This window comes from Lutjanus erythropterus, chromosome 21 (genome assembly GCF_056507025.1).
Source record: "Lutjanus erythropterus isolate fLutEry1 chromosome 21, fLutEry1.hap2, whole genome shotgun sequence".
In the NCBI taxonomy this organism is placed as follows: domain Eukaryota; kingdom Metazoa; phylum Chordata; class Actinopteri; order Lutjaniformes; family Lutjanidae; genus Lutjanus; species Lutjanus erythropterus.
The window spans coordinates 14084799-14100494 of NC_139337.1; the positions used below are offsets into that span (position 1 = coordinate 14084799).

At 42.5% G+C, this 15696-nt stretch overlaps 1 protein-coding gene across 3 annotated transcripts in view; it reads left to right on the plus strand.

The window, feature by feature from the left end:
- The first annotated feature begins 8050 nt into the window (after positions 1-8050).
- Positions 8051-15696, plus strand: part of zfhx4 (zinc finger homeobox 4) — a 102304-nt gene continuing 94658 nt past the window's right edge. The window contains exon 1 of one of the 3 annotated variants that reach the window (XM_084710327.1): positions 8051-8185. The gene's annotated coding sequence lies outside the window, so the exon portion shown is untranslated. Of the gene's footprint in view, positions 8186-11655; positions 12073-13286; positions 13411-15696 lie in introns of those variants that run through there. The other 2 variants (XM_084710326.1, XM_084710328.1) reach the window with 2 other exon arrangements.

Below are 15696 nucleotides of genomic sequence, written 5' to 3' on the forward strand. Positions count from 1 at the left end.
TGACACCTCTTGATTGATGCCTGCGCCCGATAAAAAAGGCCCATTAACTGTCCTCCTATTAAACTGGGTGAAATGGCAAAAAAAAATGCTCCTCTCTCCCACTCTGCTCTTTCATTTGAACCCTATATCCTTTTATATTTTCTGCCCTTTTTTCTTATCAGTTCTGTTAAGGTGGTCAGTGCGTCTTACAGTTATTATTGAGATAGTGGGGGAGATGTTAATCAGCAGCGAGGCCTGCTTCTGTTTGCGTGTGTTCATGTTTGCACCGGATGTCACGTACTGTACTTGAGTGTGCAGTCCTCACACTAAAAGGTAGAATCTGTAGGATTTGTCTGAGCTGTTCATAGTCAGTCGTTGAGTCTCATTCCCAGGACGTCGTGTACAGATGTTTTTTTTGGGGGCTGGTAAAGCGTCCTGAGCACGGCGAAACAATGAGAAAATGAGGAAACACAGGCAGAGGGCAGGGTCCTGCAGATACTGTCACCACTACACACTTCTAGAGGGTCATAAGTGATGATTGAGGGGGATTTTTTTTTATCGGCCCCTCCAAGATTTCACAGGCTTTTTTGGGATTGTTGCAACCTTAAATGCCTGATTTCATGGCAGCTTTTCTACAAAAAAAAATGTGTTGCATGTTGCTAGACATTTTTTTGCAATGAAATTTTGGGAGCAAGGGAAAATTGGAGAAAGAAGAGGTGCATTTTTTTTTTTTTGATTCATTAAAACTCAAACACAACTTGTTCAAAAACCACACTCTGTTCTGAGTCTTCCAAGTAACCTTACCAAAAAGGCTCCGGATTACAACAGTTCCAGCAACATATGCTTTCTTTGTAAGTGGAGAAGTGCAACTGAGAAGCAAAATCTGTGCTGGTGCTCAAGCTCAGCCAAAACAGTACGCACAAAATTATAACATATAAAAGTGCACACAGCATTGATAAATGTCAACAAAAATGACAAACCTTTGTGTTCTTTTCAGTTCCCATGAAAAAATGCAAAAAAAAAAAAAAAACATTGAGTAGGTTCATTAAGACGCACATGTATGACATTTTCACAGCAGACCGCTATGATTGGTGGAACTTGCCGGAAGCTATGATGATTGATCAAATTTGTGGAAAAGTTGCGGTGATGAGACAAAATTGCAAGGTCGTGCAGAATTCACAGGGATTGGTTGAATTTGCGTAAATTGCTGCAATCGCAACATCGCAGCTTCCTGGAGGGACTGATGTAGGATGTTTGCATGGGGGACTGCTATGATTGGTGGAACTCGCGAGAAGCTGCAATGATAGGTCAAATTTGCAGAAAAGTTGTGGTGACTGGACAAAATTGCAAGGTCATGCAGAATCCCTAGGGATTGGTTAAATTTACATAAAGTGTTGTAATCACAACTTCCTGGAGGAATGTTTATATCTATACATTGTTTTTTTTTAATGGAAATGTTGCATATTATGCCTTTAAAAGCAACAGATCAATATTCAGTGTTTCAACTGGTGCCTGTCACAAATTCTTATTAAATATGCAAATGAGCCTGCATAATGAGTGATGTCAGAAAGTGTATGATGACTCTATGCCATCTTTTAGCCTCATGACATGCGTCAGAAAAAAATAATGACCCCGCAGCTGAATCTCATATCTCCTCATCTCTCCTAGACACACACACACACACAAATACACACACACACATACACACACACACAAAGATTGCCTGCAATAATAATAACCCCACAGACGACAGCTTCAGCCCCCTCCCTCCCATCCCCTCATCCCCACCTCGCCCCCCACCCCCACCCCCCCTCCCACATACAATCAAACAAAGCCTCTCTCTTACCTTGCGCATGACCAATCCTTCCATCTCTCCCTCTTTCTTTTTTTTCTCTTCCTCCACCACCATCCTATCTATGCATGCTCTTCCCTTTTCTGTAAACCCAACCACCTAACAGCAACACCTTGCACTCTCTCCGACCATCCCACAGCCTACAGCGCGGCTCTCACACCCCCAATAAATACAGCCCTGGTCTGCCGTTTTCCCATCTATCCCTTTTTCTCTCTGCCCCAGTCTCTCTCTCCCTCTCCCTTTCTCTCTCCCCCTCTGTCTTTCCCTCTCTCCCCTCGCTCCTGGCTGGTGCTGGTGAAATATCAGGGCAAACGGATTCCAGCTTTTTTCTCTGGCTCAGAGGGGTTGTTCTGTGCGATTTGGCCCTGGGGTGCATTTCAGCGCTTCTGATGTGAGAGAGGGGGCGAGGAGAGAGACAGAGAGACAGAGGGAGAGGGCGATGGAGAGAAAGAGAAAGGAAGCGTGAGAGGGAAAGAGAGAAAGAAGACACTGCCAGGGTTTATCCTTCCTTTCCAAGGGGCAGTCAGCGGTTTTAAAACGACAGGCTTTTGACCAGTATTGAACCAGCAACTCGAGGTGTGCATGCTCTCCGTAGCTTCCAGAGGCCTTGAGGTGATCTCCATACATAATCAGGACAATCCACCTCCATGACAGGTGCGCGGCCATCTTGGAATCTCTCTGAGCCAGTGGACTTGAGCGGATTGTCCGCATGCTGGGGTATATACGGAAAAGATGAACAACTCCAGCAGTTTTATCGCTCTAAATAAATTGATGTGTGTTCAAATGAAAAGAAAAAGTGTTTCCATTTTACACTACGTATTTTTTCATTAACAAACAGGTATTTTGATTTCATTCTATTACTACTGCAGGACACCTAAACCAAGATAATAACATAAGCTTAAAAAATGTCCCTTTATTATTCATTTAAATCTCAAAAATTAAGAAATCTTTTTTACCTTTGTTGGAGCATAAAAATGCATATTCATCCAAACAGACTGGATAGAATAGTTTAATGTCCTTTAAATTATTCTTTCAATATTTATCCACTATAACAATGAACTAAAAATGTGCCTGGTATTTTTATTTTCCATGTCTTCAAAATACACTTTTTCCAAAGCACATAATTTTGCAGCAGAATTCATTTTGGAATTTCCACAGCTGATTGTGTTTTACCTTCTCTTTTGTGTGTCCATGCACATGTGAACATGTGTATGCATTTGTGTGTGTGTGTGTGTGTGTGTGTGTGTGTGTGTGTGTGTGTGTGTGTGTGTGTGTGTGTGTGTGTGCATGTGAGTGTGTGTGTGTTTATGTTTCCTAATCTCACATCTCACTGTGGGGCGTTCTAAAAGGATTTGTCATTCTCAGCTCAGTTGGGCTGATTGTGAATTAAATGTATTTTTAGGCACCTTTTTTCCGTCCCTTTGTGAACCCAGTTAGAATTGAGGTCAGGACACACAAACAGACATACACACACACACACGAATGCACACACCATCTCAGAGAAAGACACATAGCTTTCAGAACAAATCACTGTTGAACTACCCTGTGTGGAATGATTCTGACATTTTGTTTGGGAGAAATAGCATTTAATTGAAGGGAGGGGCGATACGGATGGCAGTTATGCAACCAAGGGAAAATGTCTACATTTCAACCCAAATTGAAAACATAACAGAGTTTGTGTTTGTGTGTGTCTATGTGTGTGTGTGTGTGTGTGTGTGTGTGTGTGTCGAGGGGCTGCTCGCACCATTTCACTGTTATCCACAGTTTGCTTGCTTGTTTGATTATGAATTAGCTCAGGTTATGGAGTTTATTCCATAAAAAACAATATTGACTTTGCATTATAATACAAATGAATCTTTCTGTTGCTCTCTAAAATCTATCTATCTATCTATCTTGGTTATACTAAATTTGCAGGTATTAAATTTACATGTTTGATGAGGGAGCTCTCACATTTCCATATGTTGACTTCACTGTTTAATTTTTAATAATTTCATTTTATACTAATTATTTTACAAAACTTAACAAGCAGTTACTGTAACGATTTAAATTGGAGATTAGTTCATTTAATTTTTATTATTCAAGAACAGAAAAGAAAAGATTTTACTCATTAACCAAACATCCAAAAGCTTATAAAATTATTATTGGCCTCTGCTGTTTCATTTTTTTTTTTTTTTTTGTCTAATGTAATGAAAATGATGTTGTTAAACCATGTTGATCTCTATCGGGAAAATTTTCTGTCTTTTGCCCCCAACAGTGAAGTCAGGATATGGCTGGACGTTGTCTCAATATTATACTGATATCGTGATATGAGATTATATATTGTCTTACATCTTGATATAGCTTAGGTGTTTTCTTTTCCTGGTTTTAAAGGCTGTATTAAAGTGATGTAATTTTCTCAGCTCACCAGACTGTTCTAGCTGTTCTATGATCTGCCTTTACCTATTTAGTAATTAAACCCATGAATTAAATCACTGATGATTATTTATCAAAAATCGTATTGTGTTTGGTATTTTAGAAAGCACAGTCATCCCTACAATATTGTCACAATATTGAAAAAAAATATTGTGACATTTGATTTTGTTCATATCACCCAACTTTAGGTCAGAGGTCACACTCACGCTCTGAACAGGTACCTGGAGCTGGAAGAGACTCGGTGTTTTGCTCAATGACACTTCGGCACGGTAGTTACTCGCAGAAAAGGTTGCTTGAACTGCGGTCATCCGCTTTAATGACGGTCACTAGGAAAGGAGCTTGAAGAGCCCTCATAAGGACTCCTCTAATGCAGTGAAGAAGCCAACAAGCATCTTTCAGGGTCACTGCACACCTCAAAAAATGACGCCTCTCTCTCTCTCCCTCCCTCTCCTCCTTTCTTTATTCTCTCTTTCGCTCCAAGCGTTGCCAATTTGTCTGAGCCGCATCCGCTAATCCGTGCGCATTTACGCATTGGTCATTGCGCCTCCGGTTGACTTGGTTGGCTTGATAGATGATGGCGTCCGGGCAGGAGACTGACTGACTGTACAAGCTCAAAGCTGACAAAAGTGTTGGCTGGTAACTCTTCGCTTTGTAACGTGCTGCAACACAAACAGCGAGTGATGAAAAGATTATCCATATACATACATCTTTTCATAATTACTAATTAAACAAGGAGGCAGTCATTTTTTATTACCCAGTGGAATTAAATACATTTAAACCATGATGTATGCATATTTTAAGTTGAATACTTGTTGAAATTATGAAATTAATTAAGACTAAATTATTAAAATATAATTTTTTGCGTAAAAACACCAATTCTCAAGAAGATAATTTAGCAGCAGCAGCTTCACTTCAAATACAGGCCTGCTGTCAAAAAGCAGTGGATTACAGTAATGTTACTTTCTATCAGTGGTATAGATTACTTTTTGAGTAACAAGCGGAGGCTGACGTTTTACCCCTGGATGTCGAGATGTCAATCTGTTGCCATAGAAGTGACTTCTCGGTACTGACCGGGTTATTTGCCGTGTTGGGATGGCCCACTGAGTGTCAGAGGAAAGGAGGGTGGAGGTGGAGGGGCGAGGGGGTGGGGGGTGGGGTGGCGGGGCGGGGGGGGTGCATGGATGGATGGATGGCGTTGGGGTGGGGAAGGTGGAGGGGGTGACAGTCCCCCAAGAGAGAGGAGAGAGGAGAGGAAAGTGGGGGGGCTCCTGGAGAGGACCTCTCGGACCACTAAATTGACATGTTCAAGCTCCTGGCTTGTCATGAAGAAAGCACTTTAATAAGACATGTGACAACATACAGTGGAGCTGTAGTCTCACTTTCATGAGGCCATTAAATAGCAGGCCTTCTGTTCGATTTCAAATTACGTTTTTTATTGCTTTAATTTGACTTTGATTTTATTGTAATAATTTATTTTAACGCATTGTGTACAATATGATATTATTATCATATTATTATCATATTATTATTTATCCCAGACATTTTTGTAGTTTCATAATTTATTGTAATAATGTAATAGAAGATTTTATCGATATTTAATTTATTTTTCATTAATTCCTACAATAAATATGCAAATTGTAGATAAATTACTAATTGGTAGTCATTCAAATATTTTTAATTCTGTCAATAAATTTACGTTTTCTGTGACACGGAGCATACAGGTGCTATTGTTCCCATCCACGGCGGCTTTACAGGTCTATAAGTGTGTGTGGATCTGAGTGATAATCAATAGAAGTTGGCGTTGAACGGGGCCTGGAGGCGGATTGATGTGTGTTGGGGGCCGTTTTGGGGGTCTTTTTTTTATTCTTCTGTCCATATATGGAGGACACTCACTGGACGCGTGTCTATTAAAGAGGGATCAACAATGAAAAAGATCGGAGGACCAAAGGGCCAAGTGGGAGGAGGGCAGCAGGGCGAGGTGAGGCTGAATGGAAACAGCAGTGGTGGTGTGTGAGATGGGGAGCGGGAGGGTGTGTGTGTGTGTGTGTGTGTGTGTGTGTGTGTGTGTGTGTGTGTGTGTTTCTGTGTGTGTTGCAGTGTTGATTTCCTCTAAAGGCGACCGAAATGCGGGCGACGACGTCTGCCAAGTCACCCTTCCTCTCCTCCTTCTCCTCCTCTTCTTCTTCTTCTTCTCCTCCTCCTTGCTTGCTTTGCCACAACACTTGTTCTTCCTCGGGAGCAATATCACGGCAGCCCCCTCCTGCCCCGCCTGCATCTGGGTAAAGACTTTACAGTCAGGGGCCATCGATTGCTCTTATCAAATAAACAGAGTGGCACCAGCGGCTGCACGGACCCACCACCCTGCTGCACCTCCACCCTATCCTCCTCCTCCGCCTGTCTCCTAATCTCAAGTCCCCCCCCCCCCCCCAATTCCACCCCACCTCTTCTTCCCCTCTGCTCGAGAGCCCTAGCAGCTGTGGTCCCATGTAAATTTTACATGATTGGCACCTCCTTATTTTACGCCTCCTGTTTCGTACCCCCCTCCTTCATATCATGTTGCATATTAATGCACAGTTTATGCAATAGCTCATCTGACAGTGCGCAGCGGCTATCATGTCCAAGCCTGTTCCCTTCTCTGGGAATTTGCATACCTGATTATAGTGCCTGAAGTGCTTGATTGTTGCTGGGGATGCTGAAATGTGATATTCGGCGGGGTGGGTGCAGAAACGGTTCCCCTTGACCCTTGAAATGCAACGTAATCCCGTGTGGCCCCGTTTGATTAGGGCATTTTTCTGTCTAATTGTTGTCATCAGGACTTGCACTATCATTGTGCATCTGGAAGCACTTTGACATCTAAGTCTCAAAAGTGGGGCTCAAGGATCCTCAAAGGTCCGCGAAGGCCACGCAGGGGTCCCCCCGCAGCAAGAATTGTTTAATTTCACTGTGATTTCATTAACCCGAAATTATTCCAATTAGAGAACATGTGTCAGAACAAAGCTTTCACTTGTATCACCACTCAGAAGCAGCTTTACAATTCAATTCTGAATCAATAACAACAAAAAAACACCCATATTGGGACTCCAAGGGACAAAATCCAATTAATTGGGGACCCTTGGTATAAGGTGTGTCCGTCTGGGGGTCCTTGACATGAAAATGTTGGAGGAACCCTGATCTAAGTGACTGAGGCAAAGGGCTGCATTGATAGTCTTTGTTTCTTTTTTCTCTTCTCTTCTCCCTCCCTCTCTCCTTCTCTGTCTCTCTCTCTTTAAAAGGGAGCGGAAGAGTGGGCTGATACCGGTCTCATGTTGCGTATGGATTTTCGTTTATATAATCGATTGAAATGTCCCAATACATTGATTTTGGGTTCAGTGTTTTACAAACAAGCGTTTATGGGTCTCGATTTTATGTTAGGGATGATTCCAGTGTGACACCGACACGCAAAGAAGTCGGAGTTGTTGATTTTTAAATAAATGATCTAAATGCAAACAAATAAATATCTATTGTTTCATGCATAAAAAAAATATAAAAAGTGACTCGGGGAGATGGGGGAAGGCAGAGAAGAAGAAGGGAAACAGGGTGAAAAAGACACAATATTGTGCTGCCTCTCTCCTTAATCAAATAAAGTGGTGTAAAAAAAACACACACACACACACACAAAAGCATTTCCTTCCCTCTGAATTTCTCCTTGAATTATATGCCATCACTAGTGTGTGTGATTGCGGAATATTAAATTAAAGTGGGATAAGTCCGCACCGAGGCGGGCTGCGTCCAATCCGCAACTCATTTCCCCTGTTGTAGCACCGCATCACTGCGCTCCTCTCTTTTCAATGACAATGTGCCAAATCTGGGCATTTTGAAAACACTTTCCATATGCTATTATCGGATCGCTACTGAGCAAGAGAAAGACAGAAAAGAAGAAAAACGGAATGTTTTATACCAAAGGTACCGAGAGTCTACGTTTTTATTTCTCTTCTCTTTCAATGGCTTATTATACTTTATGCTTTTTGGGGGATTTAAAAGAGGTAAGAGGAGGTAAATTTGAAGTTTTTATAACGATTGCATATTTATGGACCGTTGTTGGATTGCTTTAGGGCTGAATGTGACAACGTCGAGAGAGTTTATGCTGAGCATATATGGGCAAAAACTTCATTTTGTTTGACTGTTTTTACTGCGTTTTTCTTCATTCATTGCTTAAGAGTCGATTGTTTTTGTCCACTTCTCTGTTGGTCGTTTTGAGGAAGTAAACAAGTTGAGGAAACATTTTTTCTTAGACTTAAATTTTGTTAAAATCACAGAAATAATTCTGCCTTTTTGATTTATTTGCATTTAATCGATTTTTGCAACTCTTCACCTCAATTTAACACAGGTGACAACTTGCAAGTGACTTTTTGCATTTAGAGAATTTCTGTGTGTCAGATTTGTCTTTTATTGTAGTCAAAATACAGTTTTAATTATTGCACATATTTTGAAAGAGTATTTAAATTTGGCTTAATTATTCTTGAATGAGTGGCAACATATTGTGCTGGTGTGGTGCGGTGAAAGAGTTGCACTTAACTTCTTATTGTCTGTTTTTATGGGCCTTTATGGAGCTTGTTTGTGCGTTTGTGTTTGCTGGACGAGAGTTGGCCAGTGGGTCACTGTGGCAGGTTGCGGGTCAGAGCTGTGGGCTTTTTTCTTTTTTTTCTTTTTTTTTGGCGTGTTTTTTGTGTGTGTCCTGATGAGGCAAGAGGGGTCAGCCATGCAACCCCATGAGGGCGCCGACGGATAGGACAAACAAGGTGGAAGGCTGTAGAAAACACTGACCAGGTGACTGCTTGTAGAAAACATCAGGAGCTGATAAAATATTTTTTTAAAAAAGAATTATAACAGAAAACAAACAATCAATCCAGATTTTCAGTTTGACTTAAGAGAATATATTGATGGTCCCATCCCATGGCATCTCCCAGCCTTTATGGTAATATCTCCGGACGATTCAAAGTTATTGATCCACTGAAGTGGCATAAGATCACTATGAGTGTCAATAGATGCCTTAGAAAATAAAACACAGCACCTTTAATCTTTAATAATTACGCTATAATTAAAACAGTCTAATTTAAGTCATCCAAGTCTAAGTTTCAAAAAAATTTCTTAGTAATTTATTTGCTTTACAACACAAATACTCGCACACTCGCGCGCACACGCACACACACACACACACACACACACGCAGGCTCACACAGACAGACACTAGAGCGGAGTTTACAGATAAAAATCTATAATTAATTGAGGATGCTGCTGATATGGAAATGGGGCGAAATATTAGTTAACGCGGTCTATTGTCGAGCGGTCCTCCGGAGAAAGAGCATCGTCTGCGGAGAGAGAGGGAGGGTGGAGACCGGAGGGATTTACAAAACGCAGGAGGTTAAGATAAGCGGCAGCCTATATCAGTTCTCTAAATCCGCTTTGTACTTTCTCCTTTTCCTCATCGAAAACAAATAAAAAACAAACGCAAACTCCGCTGAAAATGTCAACAGCGCGCACGAATTTAATCAGCAGAGTGGATCATAAGTACATCCATGCACAGAAATGGAGATGCTCGTTTTTTTTTTAAAAAAAATATAGAAAAAATCACGCTGGTTTATGTCTACAAAAGTCCTCCGTTTAGGTGAGAAATAGGTCCTTTCCATGCAGCTTTGGGAAGCTCGACACACGGCCCCCGGTGGACTTTTTGTGCGCGTCCGCTGCAGCAGCGGGTAGACTCGGTTCTCCAAGCCGTCTGTGAGCGACGCCTCCCAAGGCTGACAGGCTTAGAAAACCCCCCTGGAGGACAGGCAGGCAGCTGCAGCAGCAGCAGCAGCAGTAGCGGCGGCAGCAGCAGCAGCAGCGGGAGCCTTGGATCCGGGTGAAAAGTGACGCCTCTGTTCCTCACCTCGACCCACCCACCCCCCTTTGTCAGAGACCTCTCTAAACCCAGAATAAACAGCCTCGGGTCGGGTCGGGCTCGGATCTCTTGGCTTCTTAAGGATCCAGTTGGTATGGGTTGCAGTCCAGTCAATGTGGCTGCAAAGTAGACCTAGTAGTTCACTTGCCAGCAGCAGCCTTATCATCACATCCCAAGCCCCGGCTCATGCAGTTCAATTCACCCCCAGCTTCGATTTTTTCCATGAAGGCGAACAAGATCTCTTGATTTTCTCCCCCGATTGAGACTGTGTAAAGTCTTCCTCTTGCCCAAAAGCCACTATTAAAGAAACCGGGGGGGAAACACACAGTAAACGGTTTGCATTGAGAGGATATAGGGCCAACAGACCGATGCACTCTGTAAGGACACTAAATATAAACGCCAGTGAATGGAGCTTTGAATAGAGAGGGGGATTTTTGTGTGACCCTGTATTGGATTTTGCAGTTTGGCTCTATTGAACCCACACGGGGCCTCAGCGGTCCCGAAAGGGCAGTGATGACTTTCCAACATGTGGTGGATTACTGTGATGCATTGTGGCTTTGATTTTTAAAGCCTGAATGTTTATATGTTGCATATTTGCAACAGATCAGATACAGTCTGCTCACTCCAAAACAGGAGGGAATATTGTAAAAGAATACAATATAAGAAGACGAAAGTGTATCGTAAATTTCTCACGTGTGTGACTGCGTTTTGTACTTTTGTACATAAATGGCTTTACACATGAAATGTGTTGTACACCACAGTATATGTGCAGGCCCGTTTTGATGCGCGGCGCAGGACGGTTGTGTGGATTTGATTCTCTCCATCAGGTGTTTTTTTATTCCTGTTTTTATGCACATTAATGATTAAAAAAAATAGCTATTCGTAAAGTTCAGCATTTTCATTGGTTTTCCTAAATTTATCCAAAACTCACGCAGGTATTTTTTATATTCAAACATTTCCCGGAATCCGCAAAGGCTGCCAGAAAAAGTAATTCACCTGTCGTGTCACAATCAATCAAATTCAGTTGATGTAATACACAAATAAGCGTGCTGACAGAACAAAATAGTAATTTTATATTTGTTCAGTCCAAAACAAATTAAAGAAAGCTGTGCTGGAGCATTCTGCGCTTCAGCACAGAAATATTCATCTTCAAAACTTGTTTTTTTTTATGGACAGAAATGACTTCTAAGTACTTGTAAGTATTTCTTAGTCCAGCCTGTTTTGTGTGCAGGAAGCGGTTGTCCATTGTTCTACATGTGATTCGGCCCTCGGAGAGAAACCATACAAAAGGATTTTTCTGCGCGCATAGACCTACGCGGCCGCCAGGGCTCCGTGTGCGCGTCATTTGCAATGTGGAGACTGTTGATCAACTCACTAATTACACTTCTCTCCTCTCTCTCCCTCCCTCTCCGTCTCTCTTTTGCTCCCTCCCTCCCTCTCCCTCTCTCTCTCTCTCTCTCTCTCTCGTTCGCCCTCTCTCTCTCTGTCTCTCTACCCATTCCCAGAGTGCATATCGGGAAATAGACACACAAAGACATGCGCACTCAACTTAATCAGCCATTTTTTTAAACAGGGCTAAAACGATAATAATTAGCAGAATAAAGACATATCGGATTTTCATTTCCTTTCCTCCGTTTCCCGACCCCCGTCCACAAGAGAAACTGCGAGGCAGCCCGTCGACACGTCGTTTCACCGCCACCACCGGAACCAAAATAAGGGATAGCTCTCTAAACGCTTTGACATTTGTGGTTTTACCCCCTTTTCCCAATATAAAGTTGGAGGATTATTGTAATTTTCCCTGTTTTTCCACCTTTTGATTGTCCAATTACGCAAGCCGCTGGATGTGACTGTTTTCTAAAGCCAAGAGCAAAGAGAGAAGCGGAGGTGACGGCTTTGGAGGGGGAAGAAAGTAAGTTTTTTCCTTTCCACCTCTCCCTTTAACTTTTATTGAGTAGTTTGGGGTGTGTGTTAAATTTAGGGGTCGGGTATCGATTATCTATCTCGCTGGTGGATCTTTGACATCGGGGCTGTTTGGATAACAGGTGCTGGGTGTTTTTAGTCCAGAATAAAGGCGGATATCGTGATGTTAGTGCAACTCCGGCGCTTTGGCTACAATAAAACGAGCGAGTGACAGGGTCGGAGGCGTTCTTACGCGTGTGTCCGTGCTATTACAGCAGGATCTCACGTCCAGACCTGTCTTTTGCAAAGTTTATACGATTGTTACTGAGAATGTGTGGTGGACAGATGCACAGAACGCTCCGCGGTAGATATAACGAGGCGAGACGAGCGTTTCTCCCCCCTTTTGTGGGTTTGCAGTGCGGATATGGTGTTGCCTTTCCAGGAGTCCGTTCCCTCGGACATGTCCGCTCTGAGCTTGTTTCCAGTCGAGGGGTCCGTCTTGGTGTTTTCTCCCACTTCCCGACTCCTTATTTCAGTCCCCAACCAGCAGATATTTCATTTGTAGAGCTAATTTGGATGCACCGCGGCGCTCAGAGCCAGTTTTGAACACATCGGGTTTCATGCACCTTCCAGGCATTCACGGCCGAAGTGACACGATCAGACTCTCGACACGATCCCATTTTCGTGTTGTGAAGTGTAAATGTTTGAAACAATTGGAGTAAAAACCTGATTATTGCAACAATCTCTACAAAAGCAGCGTGCATTCACCGATCAGAGTCCGCACATCTTTACCTGCTGCGCTTTCAAAGTAGTCTCACTTTACCGAGGCGTGGGTGGCTGCGTCGCCCAGGAGGGAGAGCGATCGCTGGGCTACTGATAGCACGGCGAGTCCCTTCAGAGCCAGCCGACTCCAGGGTCCCCTGTTTTCTTTAGCACATGCATTTCAAAGAGCAGAATGTATCCAGAACTCTTACTCTACTGTTATATATTGATGTTAACACATTTTAAATTCCGCTTTCCATCCATAAGTTCCATTTCCACTCTCGGTCCCCATCCGCGTTTATAATTTCCTTCTATAAATTGTCCCTTTCTTTAATTCCCAGAGATGCGGGTTGCTGCATCTTCTTTAAGTTGTCGATTAGTGTTGTTGTATTTTAATTTAGAGCAGACAGAGCGCAGAGGTAGGGCTTCCCAGGTATTTTTGCGCTCTCATGGCTGTTTTTTGAGCTAGGTAGATAGACTTGGCTCGGATTGGGACGCGACAGTGACAGGGGGGACATCGATCGCACGGGAGGAGAAAAAAAAAACAAAACATCAGGGCCAAGGGGCCAGTCAGTCTCCAAGCCGGGTATGTAACGGTGTAGTGAGTGTGTGTGTGAGTGTGTGTGACTGTATACGCTCCAGCGGTGTATAGGGTAGGCGACCTTTTTACACAGGACTGTCTCTATTTATACACGGCTTTTCTGGCTTTTTTAATACGGATTTCACACCTTATTTATCCCCTAAAATAGAAGATTTTAAAGCAGCTTTTCCAAATGTGTTTTACTTTAAAATTGTTTGGATTTTAGGTTTTGAAACACAGAGTGTAAGCCTATTTTTTAATCAAAATACTGGATTTTCTGTAGCATCTCAAACAGCAAATAGAAACCGTTATCACTGCTTTAATGATGAGAATTAAACTATTTTATTATTATTGTTATTATTCTTATTATTATTATCATTATTATTATTATTAAACCATGTGAATATGTAGTCTTATATTTAAATTTAAAAACTAAATTTAATGAAAAGATTTGTGTTTTCTATCAATGAAATGTGAACTTAATTCAGATCAATTTTTTAGACTGATAAACTGTGATGTTTTTTGGACAAGATGGATCCAATTTAATTGCATCCTGCTTAAAATGCTAAATTTCATTACACAAACACAGCTCAGGCCTAATAATAATGACAATAATAATAATTTTAAAAAATCAAAAAGGTGAAATTATGAGTGGAGATGATCTTGTCTAATTGCAGTGAATTTCATCAGTTAATGATGCTATTGTCTCACTCTATAATAACACAATCTCGACGTTATTCTTCTTGTCTTGCAAATGAGAGTTGTTTTTTTTTAGCTTTATTTTGCAGAAGCCCAGGCCCCCTTGTTTTTGTTTTTCTGTACGGGGTGTCTTTAGTGCTATCAAAGGCTGGGGTGTGTATATCTCTGCATGTTAGTTAAGCAGCTTGTAACGTTCATTTTTACCCGTAGCAGCAGTGGAGGGGAGGGATAAAAAAAAACACATATAGTGTGAGAGATGGGCAGACAGCCCTGCGAGGACAATAGCTGTTGGCTTGAAAATGCTTCTTGATTATTAAAAGCTAATGCATTTTCAGCATTGCAGCCTTCATTAGGGGTGCGGATGGAGGAGGAGGAGGAGGAGGAGGAGGAGGGGGTTGCGAGAGGGATGAGAGGGTACTGGGAGGAGGAGAGGATGGGAGAGGGAGAGAGAGACAGGGGCTGAGTCTGTCCTATAACTCCTGGGCCCAAGACACATGCAGCTAGAAGATTGGCTCGGGCCTCTCCTAGGGGTCGACAATGTGTCATTTCCACCCGGCTAGATTGCCCTCTGCCTATCTGATATTAATGTGCAAATCAATATTTCAGGGATTAAATTTCCCTTCTTCATTTTTTATGGTTTCTACCTCAATAAGTCTCCCGTCTAATAGAGGAGGCTGGATGATTTAGAAGCCTTTGCTGCAGAAAGAGAGAGGGGAGAGAGAAAGAAATAGAGAGGAGCTTTGCAACAAGGCTATCGCTGCATTTTAATGTTCTTCTACGTGGATCCCCCATAGGCCCTTAGTAAGGAGGGCTATATCGCTGCTTTACAGTGTAAAGACAGCCAATTTGGCTAAAAAGGCAGAAAGGGAAAATATGAGTCCGGTTGAATACTTAAGACGCTGTGGTAATCCGAGTAGCAGGTATTAGCGAAAGGGAGCTCCCCCCCTCAAAGACACACTCACACACACACACACAGCAGCTACATCCAAACCTGCATTACCAGCCGTCATGCTTGAGCGAACAGTATAGCTTACTACACGCCGGGCTGCTATAACAATATATTTTTTTCCTCTTCTCCCTTTTCTTTCTCCTCCACTTTTCACCTTTTTTGCATAGAAGCACATCTATTGGAGAGATTTACTCTCCGGCGTAATAACATCTGGCGTATGTGTGTGTGATAGAAATGAATCACTCTGACACAATGACCTGTGTATGATTATTGGCGAAGGGAGGAGCGTATTACCATAGTCATAATGCTGCATCTCATTGAGAGTCAACTAAATGAGCTTGGACCCTTTGACTCCCCATAGACATTCATTAAGGGACAGTGCACACACACACAGAGGCGTCTGTCTGCAGATAGATAGGTGTGTGTCTGTGCATGTGTGTTTATTTAATCCTCCTTCCTGTACCATCTGGTGCGTGTGTACGTGCGTGTCCAGCAGCAGCAGCACAGTGTGAATTTCTCCCCCTACTCAGCACCCAATCCCCCCTCCAACACCACCACCACCACCACCACCACCTTTCCAATTCAGCCCCTGCAGCAGAGGCAGAGTAGACTGTTTTAACATACCCTTGATAGGGAGAGTGTCA